Consider the following 14444-nt stretch of genomic DNA (forward strand, 5'->3'; position numbering starts at 1 on the left):
CACTATGCGTTGTGCTAATGTAGCTGTTGCGTTGAAGTGATGCAGACAGCAGTCGGCTTATACATCTTACGGGGTCATTCACATCTTGTGTGTGCATGAAATCGCCGCTGCGTTGCCGTAGAACATGTGCATGGTACCACCAGGCTTCTGTGTCAATGCAGATGGATGCAGTGGCCAATGGACCATAATGTTTAATGCACATCTTCACATTTTGCGTATCATACGCACTAAGCGGCATGCTGAGCTACTCTCTAGTGCAAAGGAAATCCCGAGATTAGGCATAATCATTATCATCAGCTGTTGCTAGTCCACTGCAGGACAAAGGCCTCAGACATTTCCTTCCACTCCCATCTGTTTATGGTCTTTCTATGCCAGTCTATTCCCGCAAATTTACTTAGCTTGTCAATCCATTGTCTTCTCTTCCCTGCTACGTTTGCAATCTCTAGGGACCCATTTTGTTACTCTCTTGTCCATCTTCTATCTGACATTCTCATTCTTTTGTCCATCTTCTATCTGACATTCTCATTATATGTCCTGCCCACGTCCATTTCTTTTTCTTACTTTTTATTAGAATATCCTCTACTTTTGTTTGCTCTTGTATCCAGGTTGCTCTTTTTCTGTCTCTTAATGTTATTCCCATCATTATTCTTTCCACAGGTCTTTGAGTTGTAACAATCCTATGTTTTAAAGCTTTAGTAAGGCTCCAAGTTTCTGATGCATAAGTTAATACTGGTAGGACCATCTGATTAAATACTTCTCTTTTTAGAGAAAGTGGCATTTTACTTTTCATAATCTTATTTTGTTTACCAAAAGCTCTCCATTCCATGCTTATCCTTCTTTTAATTTCGGTCTCATGTCCTGAGGAAACACTTACTGTCTGTCCTAAATATGTATATTCATTAACAATCTCTAGAGGTTCATCCATAATCTTTCTTTGTTGTCTCTCTGCATTTTCATTGAACATTCTCTTAGTTTTACTCATATTCATTTTCAGTCCTACATTTCTACTTTCTCTATTCAAATCTTCTATCATCTTTTGTACTTCCTCCCTTAATTCACTGAGTAGAACTATGTCATCTGCAAAATGATGTTTCTGGGCTCAGCTCGTGTCGCTGCGCGAAATATCCTTTAATCCATTATTTCTAAGGTAAATGTACTAACACATACCAGAGAATAAATAAAATAAAGAAAAGGTCAGTACAACTGACTCGCTCACCCTCCAAGAGGGTGTCGGTATGAACACTATGGCGAGTGAGACCACTACCACGAACCGCTTGCCAATAGAAATCTCCCACTACAAAATCCCCACAAGAGGGGAGCCGACCCACAGAGTGGGCAGCAACTACTACTACTCCATCCCATGCTGCCGACCGCTGCGCCTCTGGTGGCCATCCTTTTCAGTTAGCGCACATCGTATACACGTGCCCTTTTTTGCTCTTTTTTTGTTTTTGTGCCCTTTTTATTGGATTTATTCATCATGGAGCGTACAGCCATTGCAGCAGCTAAGTTAAGTAATCAGTTGTTTTATTTTTTGCTATTTGGTTTTTTCGGCCTTGAGTCAGTAGTTTTGCCAGTTTTTTATGTATAAATACGAGCTCTAGGTCGGAAGCATGGCAGCATGGTTCTGCCTCGTGGCGGGTTCGTTCTTGGTCTTCCATACCCAGAACCTTCCCTTACTTTATTACGCTCTGTTATTAGTTATCCTATTTATATTAAGGGTACAGCCTACGGGGTTTATGTCATGCATGCATGTCTTTTTCACCTTGCGTAGGCATCTTCCATCCAGACCCTAGCCACAGCTCTTTGTATCGGCCCCGGCTAGCTTTGAGTGGTAGACTTTCTTTCGGGTTAGTCGTACACTCCTGGATTTTTTCTCCTACTGTTTTATTTTCTTTCTTTACGTTTAGTATTTTTGTTTAATTATGTATTATGTTTTACGTTAGTGTACGGCGTCTGGCTTCACCTAGCCTAGGTTATGTCCTTTTGGTCCCTTGTGCTTCCGCTCTTCAGTTCGGTTGCTTCCCTATAGCATCTCTCTGATCAGTCGGTTGTGTATCCTAGGCTTTATTGTTTCATGGTATATCTTGTTACCGCTCCGTGGTCACTACGTGATCACGGAGCAGCCAGACGCCTGTCCAGTCATCTCTCCCTCCTCCCGCTCTTCCATAGGGCCGGGGGGAGGGTTGGTCTGCCCACGCTCGCTCCACATACCCGAGCCTGCCTCCCTCTCTCCCTAGGCGGAGGGAGTAGGGGGACGGGACAGACCCAGACTGGTTTCGACCTCTCCAGCTTCTCGGTACGCTCGGATGACTAAGGGGGGGGGGGACTGGCCTTTTCCCCCCTCCGTCGTTACTCCGTCGCTCCGTTGCTAGCTCGAGTCTGTTTGCCCTCTCGCCCTTTCCCACCTTACTGGGGCTCTTTATCTACCGGAGCTCCGGCATCACGTGGAAAGGTGCTAGTTCACCCGACGGGCGAACTGCGGCATACAGTTGGTCTCTGCTAACCACTCCGTCGCGCTGATATCGCGACACGCTCTCCGCCACGGCAACCAGGAATTTAGTCCGGTACGTCCCATTTTTATAGGTTTAAGATTAGTATTTAATTTAAACTATATTAAGTTTAATTTAAGCTACATTAAACCTCCCCCTCCTTTGCCTGCTCACACCGGATCTCTCCGTGGTTATAGCCTATTCAGGCGGTAAGGGAGGGGTTATGCCCGAAATTTTTTCGCGCTCCGGCATGCAGCGGAGTTCTTTTAACCTTTAGCCTGTAAGTGATACCTTTACGATGCTCATGTGTCTTTTCACTTACAGACCACCAACTGTGAGCATCCGGGATGCAATGCCACGCTCCAGGACCCCTGTGGGCATGAAGTCTGCCGGTCCCATGCTCCATGCGCGACTCCGCACGGGAACCTCCAAGTCTGGTTTCACGAGACCTGCACCATTTGCTATGATCTGGTGAGCCAGCTCTTAGACGGGGTAAGTATTTCCAACTCCGTTAGCCAATCCCTACATTGATTAGTTCTTAAGTTTAATTTTTAATCTTTCTTAAACTTAAGCTAATTTTACATGGGATTTCGCATCCCCTATAATTTTAAGTTAACCTTTTACTTAAGTTTTAGTTTTAAGTTTAATCTTAAAAAACTAACAAATACCCTCTCTTCCAGGCTCCGGCTGTGAGGGACACCGCACTGGCAACCCTGCGGGCCTGGGTCGGCGGTTTTGGGAAGAACGCCGCCAAGGGTATGCCCTACATTCTTGAGAAGAGGTTGGCGGTCCTGATCTTCCCGGCGGCAAGTCAACGGGCTACGTCGACCCAGCAGAGGCGGCCCCGACTATTGCGCTAATCCAGCAGCAGCTCGCCGCTTCGTTGACTGATCCAGGCCAGGACATCTCGTCGGAAGTCGCGACGTTAGATTTAAACATTGAAACCGATGGTAGGTGTTGACGACCTGTTGGTCGAGGTGAGTACGTTGGACGCCAAGGGCTGCCCTTGGGCGCCACTGGATCTTCTAGGCCCCTAACTGCAAAAACTCTCCAGCTTCCTTCCAAGGCTTTACAGGAGCCAAACTTTATACTTCTCCTGATGCTTCTGTTAGACCTAAGGTCAAAGGACAAGCGGTGGTTAAAACCTTGAGTAAGACGTCGTCGTCGTCTAAAAAGACGTCGTCGGCGTCATCATCTCGCAAGTCTCCGGCTACAAACCCCGGAGCAGAGAGGTCTAAAGCTTCTGGGTCCGGCTCCAAATCCTCAAGGAGTAGATCCTCCAGGGAGAGATCACACACTCCAGCGGAGTCAACCGTTTCTCCACTTCCTTTGGTTCCTGTTCAGAGCTACCCGTCCACCTCCGCAGCAGCTCCGGCTTTGGATCCCAATGCTGGCCTGTTGCAACAAATGGGGGATCTGGTTGGGACTCTAAAAGAACAGTATGGAACAGATGTTTCTACCCCGGTTGTCAGGATAGGATCAACTCCCAGGACAACATTATCGCCGACTACGCCAAGCTCCGCTAGCTACTCCCCCACCTTTCGGCACAGGGATAGCTCAGTTGCCACCATATGACTCTCTGCCTCCGTTCAGCATGAACAATCCCTGGAGAGTGGCGTCATACCCCCCCTTCCAGGACGGGCTTATTTCTATCCCGGAATGTGGAACTCGAAGGATTGAGGACTTCGAGTTCTACCCGGAAGATCTCCAACCTCCGTTCATCGGCTACGCCAGGCTCACCGCCTCTGCCATGACACGAGATGATAAGGTCCCTAAAGAGACAGTCCTCTATTCACGTGACGCAGGCTAAACAAAGAGATGGCTTAGGTGCTTTAGAGGACATGGACTGTTCAAACACGAAAATACAGCCGTTTAAGAGTCCATTCACAATCTTTACAATGGAAGAGGGTACTCCGCTTCCTTTCTTGACAAAGATTGCTACGGTCACTATCCCAGCAGCCCAGAAGGGGGATTCGTTACCGCAGCTAAAGGAAGCGGACCCTACATCTCCTTTACTTCCCTCAACCGGAGATTTGTGGGAAGACCTGCCCAACACTTTTTCTGCGGGCAAACTCAAACCAGACTGTGCTATGGAGCAGTTTGGTGAGAAGCTGCTAGACTTCCAGATAGCCTCATTCAGGCAGAATTTGATGCCAAGTCTAGGCTGGCCAGGTCTATCAATACCATGGCCATGACTGAGGTGGCTACCATTTCTTATGGTTCCGAGCCACTGTTCAAGCTAATCACCAAGTCACTGACTCAAACGGTGCAGTCTGACATGTTCGAGTTCGCCACAGCCAGAACAAACTGTCGGAAGCATGTCCTCCAAGAAGCAACTATTCGGCATGAACCGAATAAGCTTGCTTTCATCAAACATCTGGGGAGCAGACCTCTTCCCAGATGCAATGGTAAAGGAGGTCCAGGCAGAGGCTACGAGGCTTAACCAAAGCCTTAAAGATCGTTGGGGTCTCACGGCAAAGAGACGCCAAGATCAAGCTGTCAGAGGTAAGGCTCAGAAGAAACCCAGACGTTTCCAGCCTTACCAAAAGAAACAGCAACGGTTTGCCCAGCCTGTTCCGGCTGTTCCGTTGGTGCAGGCAGCCCAACCCTCTACCTCCAAGGCTCAATCGCAGCCTATTTATGTGATTTCCCCCCAGCCTCAACCCCCTTCCACCTCTTACGCTGTCTCCCCAGCCTTCAATCAAGTCTTCGAGGGCCAGGCCTTTCAGAAGTATGACCGCTCGGGTAGGGGAGGCAGAGGTAAGCGATCCTTTCATCAGAGGATCTGGAGGGTCCCCTTAATAGAGGAAAACACTTCAGGGGAGGCCGCGGAGGCTACCAACACCAATGAGGACTTCCAGGTAGGAGGGAGGCTGTTTCTCTCCGCCACCGGTGGAGATTCAGCAAATGGGCACAAAGCATTGTGTCGAAAGGCCTGGGTTGGAGTTGGGTGACGAATCCGCCCCCACCCAGACCTTTTCCGCCAACTTCCATCCAAAGAATTGACGGAGTATGCGGAGGACCTCCTTCAGAAAGGAGCAATAGCGAGAGTCAACAGATTAAAGTTTCAAGGGCGCTTGTTCAGCGTTCCAAAGAAAGGCTCACAAAAAAGAAGGGTAATCTTAGACTTGTCCCCGCTTAAACTTGGCATTCGCTGCGACAAGTTCAAGATGCTCACCATCTCGCAGGTGCGGACCTTACTTCCCCGTGGGGCCGTCACCACCTCTATCGATCTTACAGACGCATACTATCATATCCCTATTGCAAGACACTTTCGCCCGTATTATCTGGGCTTCAAGATAGGAGATCAGGCATTCTCCTTCAAGGTAGTTCCCTTCGGTCTCAACGTAGCACCCAGGGTGTTCACGAAGTTGGCGGAAGTGGTAGTTCAACAACTAAGATCGCAAGGGATTATGGTAGTAGCGTATCTCGACGATTGGCTAATCTGGGCTCCAACAGTCGAGGAATGCCACAAAGCAACACTGAAAGTAATCCAGTTCCTGGAATATCTAGGCTTCAAGATAAACAGGACCAAATCAAGACTCACTCCAGAGTCAAACTTTCAGTGGCTGGGCATTCAATGGAATCTATCCTCCCATACTCTGTCGATTCCATCAGCCAAGAGGAAAGAAATAGCGAAGTCAGTAAAGCAATTTCTAGGACACAAACTTGCTTCAAGGAGAACCCATGAAAGGATTCTGGGTTCACTCCAGTTTGCATCAGTGACAAACATCTTGATGAAAGCCAAACTGAAAGATCTAACCAGAATCTGGCGCTCACGAGCAAATGTCAGTCAGGGACAAATTATCCTCAGTCCCTCAGATTCTACGGAATCGTCTACGCCCTTGGGCAAAAGTCAAGAACTTGTCAATATCAGTACCCCTTCAGTTTCCTCCTCCGGGGATTACTATCCACACAGACGCTTCGTTAAGCGGTTGGGGAGGATATTCGCAGTTCAAGAAGGTTCAAGGAACCTGGTCACCCCAGTTCCGTCAGCTTCACAATAAACGTCAATGGAGGCAATGGCGTGTCTTGACTCTAAAAAGGTTACGTCCGCCAAAGAACTCCACATAAAGCTAGTCTTAGACAGCGCAGTGGTAGTCCATTGTATAAACAGGGGAGGCTCCAAATCACGTCATCTAAATCATGTCATGGTAGCCATCTTCTCCCTGGCGGACAAGTTCAGTTGGACCTCCTCCTCCACCCATATAGCTGGAGTGAGAAACGTCATAGCAGATGCTCTATCCCGATCAGTTCCTCTGGAGTCGGAATGGTCACTGGACAACAGTTCGTTCCAGTGGATTCTTCAGAGAGTTCCAGGTCTACAAGTGGATCTCTTCGCATCCCAAGCGAACCACAAACTCCCATGTTATGTGGCCCCCAACCTGGACCCTCTGGCCTATGCCACGGACGCCCTGGCTCTAGACTGGAACAACTGGGAGAAGATTTATGTCTTCCCTCCAGTGAATCTTCTCCTGAAGGTACTGAACAAACTCAGGACATTCAAGGGTCAAGTGGCTCTAGTAGCCCCAGACTGGCCGAAGAGCAATTGGTACCCTCTAATTCTGGAACTGGGTCTTCGTCCTCTTCGAATTCCCAGTCCCAGGCTCTCCCAGTCAGTGCAAACGAAGACTGTGTTCGCTTCCTCAGGAATTCTCAAAACCCTAACTTTATGGATTTCATGAAGTTTGCAGCTAAAAGAGATGCGAATATTGATCCTCAAAATATTCTCTTCTTGGAATCTGATAAAAGAGATTCAACTTTGAGACAGTATGATGCTGCAGTCAAAAAGTTAGCAACCTTCTGAGGGAATCAGATATTAGAATCATGACAATCAATTCAGCTATATCCTTTTTCAGATCTTTATTTGAAAAGGCTTAGCAGCTAGCACCATTACGACAAACAAGTCAGCCTTGAAAAAGATTTTTCAATTTGGTTTCAGCATAGACTTGACAGACTCCTACTTCTCGTCTATTCCCAAGGCTTGTGCTAGACTTAGACCTTCTGTAAGGCCTACGTCAGTATCATGGTTCTTAAATGATGTTCTAAAGCTGGCTTCAGAAAACTGATAATGACACATGTTCATTATAATGCTCTTAAGAAAAACTCTATTTTATTAAGCTTGGCCTCAGGAGCTAGAATTTCAGAACTGTCGGCATTATGCCAGGGGATCCGGATCATGTTCAATTTCTTCCCACAGGGGAAGTGCTACTTTCTCCGGAACGTAGTTTTATAGCAAAGAATGAAGATCCTTTGATGAGGTGGGAACCATGGAAGGTTGTACCCCTTCCACAAGATATCTCTCTTTGCCCAGTATCGACCTTACGAGCCTTTCTGTTCAGGACCTCCTCATCCTCATCGGGTCCTCTCTTTAAGAGAGAAAAAGGTGGTACTTTATCTATTAAAGGCATCAGGCAGCAGATCCTGTACTTTATTAAGCAAGCCAATCCTGACTCCTTCCCTAAAGCACATGATGTCAGGGCAGTAGCCACCTCAATTAACTATTTCCAACATATGAATTTCGATGAGTTGAAAAAATATACTGGATGGAAATCGCCGACAGTATTTAAGCGTCATCTTACTTAAAGTCCTTGGAAGCTCTGAAATTTTCAGCAGTTGCGGCGGGTAACATAGTTTCCCCCGACTCTGCTTAATCTTTAGTAGAAGATCCAGTCCTCCTTTCTACCTATCTCACCCAACAGTTCGTCTATACCTGCCATGTTCATCTACGTTTACCTTGAGTCTTAGCTGCTCTTATGATGGTATAGTGGGTGTCCCTTATTTTTTTGCTAGGGTCACTCACAATTGATTGTATATAATGATCTCTTTGATGTGATCCCCTTATTTTTATGCTAGGGGACACATCGTATTTACAATGGTTACGGGTTTTGTATATTAAGTCATATACATTCCCTTTTTATGTTATTATTGAAGTTTGTTCTGTTCAAGTTATTGTTATAATTGCTTTGAGTTCTTTGTACATAATATCTATACACAGATACTGATTTCAACATATATTCCATGTAAACCCTGTATATATGTTAAATTTAAGTTAATTTTAAGAAATATTATTAGCATTAAGTTAAATTTAAGTAATATTTCTATTTTGTATCATTGTGTATATGTATATTTATTAGCAATTATATTCCTTTATTTTATGTTATCTTTTATTTGAGACCCTTTTGTTTATTTGATTTATTCTTTACAATCTTGTGCTATTTCTCTGGTACGATTTCGCGCAGCGACACGAGCTGAGCCCAGAAAAGGGATTTTGACGTAAGGAAAAATCTATTTCTGGGCGATTGGCTCGTGTCGCCAGCGAAATCCCGCCCTGCCCATCCCATCGCTCAAGATTGTCTGCTAACTTCAGGATGGCCACCAGAGGCGCAGCGGTCGGCAGCATGGGATGGAGTAGTAGTAGTTGCTGCCCACTCTGTGGGTCGGCTCCCCTCTTGTGGGGATTTTGTAGTGGGAGATTTCTATTGGCAAGCGGTTCGTGGTAGTGGTCTCACTCGCCATAGTGTTCATACCGACACCCTCTTGGAGGGTGAGCGAGTCAGTTGTACTGACCTTTTCTTTATTTTATTTATTCTCTGGTATGTGTTAGTACATTTACCTTAGAAATAATGGATTAAAGGATATTTCGCTGGCGACACGAGCCAATCGCCCAGAAATAGATTTTTCCTTACGTCAAAATCCCTTTTTTATAATAAAACTATTTTAATTATATTTAACCAGTAATTACAAAGCTATAGTTTCTGTTATTCGCAGCAGTATAGATTCAAAATTTGCGGTAGTGACACCAATAAGTGTGTAGGTGACATAGTCTTGCTTATATCCATCAGCGGGGAGGAGGGAGGGCTCTGATCATGTAATTACTGGGTAAGTATAGTTAAAACCTTGTTTTATTATAAAAACAATTTTTAATTATGCAACTTACCCAGTAATTACATAGTTGACTCCCACATTGACAGGAGGTGGGATAAATGGACATACTCAACTTTAAAACATTAAGTCACATAATGAATTAGGAATAGATAACTTGCTAGCATTGAAACAATGCTTGCTGTTCCTTGTTAGTTAAAAGAGCTTGCAGTACAGACTGCCTCTGGGTGATGCTCAACTTAACCTGTAGTGGCACGGCAGTAAAGCCAAGGGTCACCTCCACTTAAGGGATGCCTTGTAGCAAGGATGATTCCAATTGTTCACAAGGACTACAATTTGCCCTTGCCCTGGGCACAGTACCATAACAAAAAACAACCAGATTATTATGTCAGTTACACTGAAGTAAAACCCACAACACATCCACTATAAGTGTCGGGTGCTCTGGGTACATTGTACCTCCTTGGCTCCCTAAACTTCGATCCTTCACTACCAGATGAAGGTTCAGACAATAGGAGAGAATCCTATGCTTTCTTCCTCGATACCATGCCAGTAATTAAAATTTTCAAGGTACTGCCTAAATTTTAGCACTTTTCCAAAAAAATCTCTTACGCTATGAGAAATGATGAATGATGACACTACCAGTAGGTTGAATGCAAAATGGATGTATGAGATATATAGCTCTTGAAGGCTAATGAGGTAGAGGTTGTACTTATGTCATTAGCTTTGCTAAAAAGATGCAAATGCTCCTCTTAAATCTGAGTCTCAGAAGAAAAAGACCATTAGGGTAAATGGCAAGATGTCCTAATCCAAGGACGAGACGCATATGTACTTGCCATAACATCTTGGGTTAAATCTGGTCTGGGCTTCTGGTTCTAGGAAATACAAGACCATCTAGCCAGACAGAGTTCCACTCTTCTCCCTGCAATAAAGCACTTCCAGCTCAAATAGAACAGGGTTTGCACTGCACTCGATTGTAGTTGTCGTCCAGAGTTCCTATCAGGAACTAGGTAGTTCTGCTAAAAAACAACATTCTGTGTGAAGATTTTGCTTCTTGCAGCTTAATTCAACTGCCAAGATGTTGAATTTCCCTTGTATGAACTTTGTTAGGACTGGTGTGGTTCCTATCTGTCCATAGCAGAAAGTGTCTTGCTGCTTCACAGAGAAAAAAAATGCGTTTCTCCCTGATGTAAGAGAGGGGTATCCAAGCAGACAGTTACTACTTTATTGCAGACCAGGTCCGCAAACTCCAACAGCACCCAGTGGATAGCCGTTAATTCTTTCAAATTGATGTGCCACTCTCTCATGGATTGGATGCGTCTGAATAGAATAGTACCAGGTTGGGGCTCAGAGGAAGAAGGGACTTCCCTTCTAATAGCCTGTCTTCTGATCTCCACCAAGACAGGTCCTCCTTTACTTCAGACGTTACCTGGAATACAAATGAGTCTGGAAAATTTTTCCCCTTCCAGTTATCTTTAGGAAGAGCTGGAGATTCCTCATGTGAAACTACCAGACGACATGAACTATTCTATAGAGGCTAGGGTGCCCAGCAAGCTCCTCCATTCCTTGCTGAGCAATCTTGAAGGGCTAGCAAATGGTCCATCTACTGAAGGCAAAATCCAAACAGGAGACTAACTGTAACTTCTACACGTTTATCAGAAGTCCCAACTCCTGCCAAAGATGGAATTTTCTGCACATCCTCTGTGAACTTCTCTGAATGTGACTGAAGAAGCCAATAGTCCAGGTAAAGAGAGACTTTTATCCCAACTAGTTGCAGCCATTCACAATGGGGGCTAAGATGCGAGTACTTAACCCCTTCTTTACCGGGTGGGTGAGCAGAATGTAAACATTGTGTTCGCTGCCGAACTGAATCTCTCGGTAGTGACTCGAGTTTGAGGGGTGCCCATCGTAAAATATTTGCCAAAAATACACTAATCAAGACAGGCTAATGAAATTATCAGGTATTATTAGCACTATAATAAGCCATATTGTTCTTGATTAGTTTTAATCATCCTACAGGGAAAATAAATGATTTTATGAAAAAAAATGTGAAACTCAGTGTCCCTTGTACAAGGGACACTGGTGTCGGTGAAAAAACTACGTCTTGAATAGAAATTCGGTCTTACAGAATGTTGGTATATTGCACCTGGAACATGCACATAAAGTATTATCAAAATAGAACAGTAAATAAGCACGTAATAACAAAAAAAAAGAGCAAAAACTAAAGCGAAAGCCCCGCCAATAAATATGGAAATCGCAAATTTTATAGTATATCTTTCAAAAATTGGGCGATGTCATTTTCTACGTTTTTTCTCAAGATTAGTTTCATCACAGAAAACAACTTTAGGGGCATTAGGTGGTATCTAAACTAATTTTTCAAGTTTCTTGTCCTCAGAAAAAAATCGCTTTTTTGCTTTCTTTCTCGGTTTGGTTTTTTATATATAAACAAAGTTACTATAAGGCTTTATTTCTACCTTCATTTATCTGGTGTTCATATCTTTTATTTGTAAAATGTAATAAGTGAATAAATAAATAAATACAGTAAATGATGATACAAAATGGTTTTTTACTTGGGTAGAAGTTATTACATGTTTACGCTTGTCTGGTTTTGTGATTTTTTGTTGAGACGCAGTTCATCTGTCACCTACACACTACTATAAGCAGTAATAATACTATTTTTTTGGGATTCATCATACGTCTGGCATCGTGTCATACTGTTTATTTTGCTCCCAAACTCTTCAAACCGAAATTACAGAATGATTGGAAGTCCCTATCTGAAAAGAGGAGTTTTGGTGGTACTATGCGTACCACCTTTATGCACCCGTGCGGTATAGTAGACTTCAATGGTGGTACCCACCTACCTCCAAACAAACTTTCGGTAATGAAGAGGTTAAACACTTGTGTGGCTGTCAAAAGCCCAAAGCACAGAGCTGTGAATTGGTACTCTCTCTGAAGCTGAAACGAAGAAACTTCTTTGAGTCTTGGTGAATTGGGATATATGGAACTATGCATCGTCCATATCGATGGATGGACACCATCCAGTCCCCTTGATGAAGGAACAACAAAACTGTCTGACTCTTTCCATTATGAATTTTTGTCCTCGGACAAAAACTTTAGAGTACTCACATCTAACAAGGGCTTCAAGCCCCCTGAGGCCTTGGGAACTTACTAATAATCAGTTATAAAGTCCGGGAGTTAGTGGACTACTACTAACTCTATGGCATGGCCTTCTTTTGCAAAAGTGACGAAACTTCTCTTGACAGGGCAATAAATCTCTGAATTCTGAATTTTCTGAGCAGGCTAAAACTAACGGAGAGCTAAATAAGGGTGGAACACTCTGGAAAGGAATGTTGTAGCCTTCTCTCAACACTATATGATCCAAGGTTCTGCTCCTCTTGCTTCCCAGTTCATTCAAACTGACGGAACCTTCCTCCTGCAGGTGCCCGGAGGACTGCCTCTTCACTTCTTAGCAGGGATTTTGGAGGAGGATTTCCTAATGGTTTGAGGGTTGATACATCCTCTTCCCCTGATCTAGGAACTGATACGTTCTCTTTCCCCAATCTAGGGAATGACCTAGAGCTTCCCTTGCCATGAAAGAGCTGAGCGCATGTGGAAGGAGAAGGGTGTGAGCTAGTAGTGGTAACACGGGAACACTTGGTTGAGTGAGAGAGAGAGAGAGAGAGAGAGAGAGAGAGAGAGAGAGAGAGAGAGAGAGAGAAGGTCTGGGGTTGACTTCATCTGAACGTCAAAAGATACCTGAATCACTGTATTCTCAGGAAGGTGTTTACTATCCAGAGGAGGGTAAAGAGGGGTAGACCTCTGTGTCTGATACACTACTCGGTGGTGAAAGAACCCGAGTTCTCTCTTCTTCAGAATGCCAACATAAAAGGAGAAGACAATTCCAGGGAACTGACTCTGATACCCATATCCAGGTAGGAAGTTACTCGTTGAAGGTAAGTAAAAATCCTCATCCAGCACCGAACATTCCTTGATTTTGTGGCCCAAAGCTCCAACAGTCCAATCAAGGAAGCCCACTACTACAACCATATGGAAGATAATCTTAAATTAGATTGTCTAATTCCTGTCAAAAGATGTGACAGTGGGAAGTTAAAGTTAACCTTTCCCCGTTATCTCTTTCAGAAAGCCAAAGGTTAACTTCCTCCATCACCTAATAAGAAGAAAAGGAAAGAACTAGATAAGCAACTTAAACAAATCTACTTGATTACGTATCTCTAAAAAATGAGACACTGGCGATATTGGAGCTACTGGCGAGACGGAGTCATATAAATTCACTAGAAAATAGCAAAGAGGCGACTTGTAAGTCGTAAGAGTTTCCTTATCTCCTTCTTCCGCCAAAAAACAAGGGACAAGGCTGTTTGCAGCTGGATAGAAGGAGCAGTATGCTTCATGAAGCCTTGGCGAGAACAAATCTGAAGAATTCACTACAAATTAGTAAAGTAGCAAACTGTAGGATGTAGGAGATGACTCCTCATCCTCTTCTTCGGCCAATGAAAATGGTGACAAGTTTGCTTAAGGTTGAACAGGAGTTACAAAAGACTTCATAAAAACCCAAAATGCTGCCCAACTTATTTTGAATGGTTGCAGTCGAAAGATCTGAGACAGTCATAAGGAACGACTCTTCAAGAGCTCAACCCACTCGCAGAAAGACGAAACACTTCCTTATAGATGCCTTTCCAATGGCACTATGTCATGACCTGGGATTTAACTTCAGGACCACCTGAGGGGGCGACTGTCCGTGGGCAGATCCCACTGACCTCCCTTGGGCTACCAGTATGCCTCCTCGCAGTTGCTGGGGAGTTTGACAGGAACCTTTGCCTAGAAGACTCAGGGGACGAACAGCACCTCCTCCACTGCACAACACTTCACTATCACAGGGTTAACACTGCTAACCCCAACACAACTGGCAATGGTATGGGAAGGAAGCGAGGGAGACAAGCGAAGGAGCATGTGGTACAAAATAAATTTTTACAATAAAAATTACATTTTCATATAATAATAAGTTTCAATAATACCTACACAGCTATCAGTGGAACTTATAGCTGTGCAACCACA

At 44.3% G+C, this 14444-nt stretch overlaps 1 protein-coding gene across 4 annotated transcripts in view; it reads right to left on the minus strand.

Moving 5' to 3' along the window:
* LOC135196935 (coiled-coil domain-containing protein 124-like) overlaps positions 1-14444 on the minus strand; it is an 85667-nt gene that overhangs the window by 17937 nt on the left and 53286 nt on the right. The gene's annotated exons all lie outside the window — the stretch shown is intronic.

Source organism: Macrobrachium nipponense, chromosome 18 (genome assembly GCF_015104395.2).
Source record: "Macrobrachium nipponense isolate FS-2020 chromosome 18, ASM1510439v2, whole genome shotgun sequence".
NCBI lineage: Eukaryota > Metazoa > Arthropoda > Malacostraca > Decapoda > Palaemonidae > Macrobrachium > Macrobrachium nipponense.